Here is a 4,838-nt window from a genome sequence, read left to right on the forward strand (position 1 = left end):
CGTCAGCACACACAGGACGTCTGTGGCTGTCCATCAGTACACATATCAGCACGCTGGCCTTTGGACTCAGCATGCTGTCCCTTGGACTCAGCACGCTGGCCCTTCCCGTGGACTGTTCGGGTGATTTTGGCGCACGTGGGCTGTCTGTTCAGTACACACAGGACGTCTGTGGGTGTCCGTCAGCACAGAGAGGACGTCCGTGTGTGTCCGTCAGCACACACAGGACGTCTGTGGCTGTGTGTGTGTGTCTGTCAGCACACATAGGACGTCCGTGGCTGTCCATCATTACACATATCAGCACGTTGGTCCTTGGACTCAGCACGCTGACCATTCCCATGGACTGTTCGGGTGATTTTGGCCCACGTGGGCTGTCTGTTCAGAACACACAGAATGTCCGCGGGTGTCCGCCAGCAGAAAAAGGACGTCCGTGGCTGTCCGTGTGTGTCTGTCTGTGTCCGTCAGCACACACAGGGCGCTCGTGGCTGTTCATCAGTACAAATATCAGCACATTGGTCCTTGGACTCAGCACGCTGGCCCTTCAAGTGGACTGTTTTGGTGATTTTGGCCCACGTAGGCTGTCTGTTCAGTACACACAGGACTTCCGTGGGTGTCCGCCAGCACACACAGGACGTCCGTGGCTGTCCGTGGCTGTCCGTCACACACACAGGACATCTGTGGCTGTCCGTCACACACACAGGACGTCCGTGGCTGTCCGTCACACACACAGGACGTCCGTGGCTGTCCGTGTATGTCTGTGTGTGTCCATCAGCACACACAAGGCATTTGTGGCTGTCTATCAGTACACATATCAGCACGCTGGTCTTTGGACTCAGCACGCTGGCCCTTCCCGTGGACTGTTCGGGTGATTTTGGCCCATGTGGGCTGTTAGTTCAGAACACACAAGACGTCCGTGGGTGTCCGTCAGGACACACATGACGTCCTTGGGTGTCCGTCAGCACGCAAAAAACGTCTAAGGCTGTTTGTGTGTGTCCGAGTGTGTCCGTGTGTGTCCTTCAGCACACACAGGACGTCTGTGGTTGTCCATCAGTACACATATCAGCACGTTGGTCCTTGGACTCAGCATGCTGGCCCTTCCTGTGGACTGTTTGGGTGATTTTGGCCCATGTGGGCTGTCTGTTCAGTACACGCAGGACGTCCGTGGGTGTCCGCCAGTACACACAGGACGTCCATGGCTGTCTGTCAGTACACACAGGAAATCCGTGGCTGTCTGTGTGTGTCCGTGTGTGTCCGTCAGCACACACAGGACGTCTGTGGTTGTCCATCAGTACACATATCAGCACGCTGGCCTTTGGACTCAGAACGCTGGCCCTTCCCGTGGACTGTTCGGGTGATTTTGGCCCACGTGGGATGTCTTCTCAGTACACACAGGACGTCTGTGGGTGTCCGTCAGCACACACATGACGTCCGTTTGTGTCTGTCAGCAAACACAGAACATCTGTGGCTGTCCATGTGTGTCCGTGTATGTCCATCAGCACACACAGGATGTTTGTGGCTGTCCATCAGTACACATATTAGCACGTTGGTCATTGGACTCAGCACGCTGACCCTTCCAGTGGACTGTTCGGGTGATTTTGGCCCACGTGGGCTGTCTGTTCAGTACACACAGGACGTCCGTGGGTGTCCGCCAGCACACCCAGGACGTCTGTGGCTGTCCGTGGCAGTCCGACAGCACACACAGGACGTCTGTGGCTGTCTATGTGTGTCTGTGTGTGTCCGTGAGTGTCCGTGTGTGTCCGTGTGTGTCTGTGGCTGTCCATCAGTACACATATCAGCACGCTGGTCATTGGACTCAGCACATGCGCCCTTCCCGTGGACTGTTTGGGTGATTTTGGCTCACATGGGGTGTCTGTTCAGTACACACAGGACGTCTGTGGTTGTCCATCAGTACACATATCAGCACGCTGGTCTTTGGACTCAGAACGCTGGCCCTTCCCGTGGACTGTTCGGGTGATTTTGGCCCACGTGGGATGTCTGTTCAGTACACACAGGCCGTCCGTGGGTGTCCGTAAGCACACATAGGACGTCCATGTGTATCCTTCAGCACACACATGACGTCCGTGGCTGTCCGTGTGTGTCCGTGAGTGTCCGTCAGCACACACAGGACGTCTGTGACTGTCCATCAGTACACGTATCAGCACGTTGGTCATTGGACTCAGCCCGCTGACCCTTTTCGTGGACTGTTCGGGTGTTTTTGGCCCACGTGGGCTGTCTGTTCAGTACACACAGGACGTCCGTGGCTGTCCATGTGGGTCTGTCTGCGTCCGTCAGCACACACAAAACGTTCGTGGCTGTTCATCAGTACAAATATCAGCACGTTGGTCCTTGGTCTCAGCATGCTGGCCCTTCACGTGGACTGGTTTGGTAATTTTGGCCCACGTGGGCTGTCTGTTCAGTACACATAGGACGTCGGTGGGTATCCGCCAGCACACACATGACGTCAGTGGCTGTCCATCAGCACACACAGGACGGCCTTGGCTGACCGTCAGAACACACAGGACGTCTGTGGCTGTCCGTGTGTGTCCGTCAGCACACACAGGTTGTCCGTTGCAGTCCATCAGTACACATATCAGAACGCTGTCCCTTGGACTCAGCACGCTGTCCCTTGGACTCAACACGCTGGCCCTTCCCGTGGACTGTTCGGGTGATTTTGGCGCACGTGGGCTGTCTGTTCAGTACACACAGAACGTCTGTGGGTGTCCATCAGCACACATAGGACGTCCGTGTGTGTCCGGCAGCACACACAGGACGTCTGTGGCTGTCTGTGTGTGTCCGTCAGCACACATAGGACGTCCGTGGCTGTCCATCAGTACACATATCAGCACGTTGGTCCTTGGACTCAGCACGCTGACCATTCCCATGGACTGTTCGGGTGATTTGGCCCACGTGGGTTGTCTGTTCAGTACACACAGAACGTCCGCGGGTGTCTGCCAGCAGACAAAGGACGCCCGTGGCTGTCCGTGTGTGTCTGTCTGTGTCCGTCAGCACACACTGGACGCCCGTGGCTGTTCATCAGTACAAATATCAGCACATTGGTCCTTCGACTCAGCACGCTGGCCCTTCATGTGGACTGTTTTGGTGATTTTGGCCAACGTGGGCTGTCTGTTCAGTACACATATCAGCACGTTGGTCATTGGACTCAGCATGCTGGCCCTTCACGTGGACTGGTTTGGTAATTTTGGCCCACGTGGGCTGTCTGTTCAGTACACATAGGACGTCGGTGGGTATCCGCCAGCACACACATGACGTCAGTGGCTGTCCATCAGCACACACAGGACGGCCTTGGCTGACCGTCAGAACGCACAGGACGTCTGTGGCTGTCCGTGTGTGTCCGTCAGCACACACAGGTTGTCCGTTGCAGTCCATCAGTACACATATCAGAACGCTGGCCCTTGGACTCAGCACGCTGTCCCTTGGACTCAACACGCTGGCCCTTCCCGTGGACTGTTCGGGTGATTTTGGCGCACGTGGGCTGTCTGTTCAGTACACACAGAACGTCTGTGGGAGTCCATCAGCACACATAGGACGTCCGTGTGTGTCCGGCAGCACACACAGGACGTCTGTGGCTGTCTGTGTGTGTCCGTCAGCACACATAGGACGTCCGTGGCTGTCCATCAGTACACATATCAGCACGTTGGTCCTTGGACTCAGCACGCTGACCATTCCCATGGACTGTTCGGGTGATTTTGGCCCACGTGGGTTGTCTGTTCAGTACACACAGAACGTCCGCGGGTGTCTGCCAGCAGACAAAGGACGCCTGTGGCTGTCCGTGTGTGTCTGTCTGTGTCCGTCAGCACACACTGGACGCCCGTGGCTGTTCATCAGTACAAATATCAGCACATTGGTCCTTGGACTCAGCACGCTGGCCCTTCATGTGGACTGTTTTGGTGATTTTGGCCAACGTGGGCTGTCTGTTCAGTACACATATCAGCACGTTGGTCATTGGACTCAGCATGCTGGCCCTTCACGTGGACTGGTTTGGTAATTTTGGCCCACGTGGGCTGTCTGTTCAGTACACATAGGACGTCGGTGGGTATCCGCCAGCACACACATGACGTCAGTGGCTGTCCATCAGCACACACAGGACGGCCTTGGCTGACCGTAAGAACACACAGGACGTCTGTGGCTGTCCGTGTGTGTCCGTCAGCACACACAGGTTGTCCGTTGCAGTCCATCAGTACACATATCAGAACGCTGGCCCTTGGACTCAGCACGCTGTCCCTTGGACTCAACACGCTGGCCCTTCCCGTGGACTGTTCGGGTGATTTTGGCGCACGTGGGCTGTCTGTTCAGTACACACAGAACGTCTGTGGGTGTCCATCACCACACATAGGACGTCCGTGTGTGTCCGGCAGCACACACAGGACGTCTGTGGCTGTCTGTGTGTGTCCGTCAGCACACATAGGACGTCCGTGGCTGTCCATCAGTACACATATCAGCACGTTGGTCCTTGGACTCAGCACGCTGACCATTCCCATGGACTGTTCGGGTGATTTTGGCCCACGTGGGTTGTCTGTTCAGTACACACAGAACGTCCGCGGGTGTCTGCCAGCAGACAAAGGACGCCCGTGGCTGTCCGTGTGTGTCTGTCTGTGTCCGTCAGCACACACTGGACGCCCGTGGCTGTTCATCAGTACAAATATCAGCACATTGGTCCTTGGACTCAGCACGCTGGCCCTTCATGTGGACTGTTTTGGTGATTTTGGCCAACGTGGGCTGTCTGTTCAGTACACATATCAGCACGTTGGTCATTGGACTCAGCACGCTGACCCTTCTCGTGGATAGTTCGGGTGATTTCGGCCCACGTGGGCTGTCTGTTC

The sequence above is a fragment of the Brassica rapa genome, unplaced genomic scaffold, assembly GCF_000309985.2.
Source record: "Brassica rapa cultivar Chiifu-401-42 unplaced genomic scaffold, CAAS_Brap_v3.01 Scaffold0791, whole genome shotgun sequence".
NCBI lineage: Eukaryota > Viridiplantae > Streptophyta > Magnoliopsida > Brassicales > Brassicaceae > Brassica > Brassica rapa.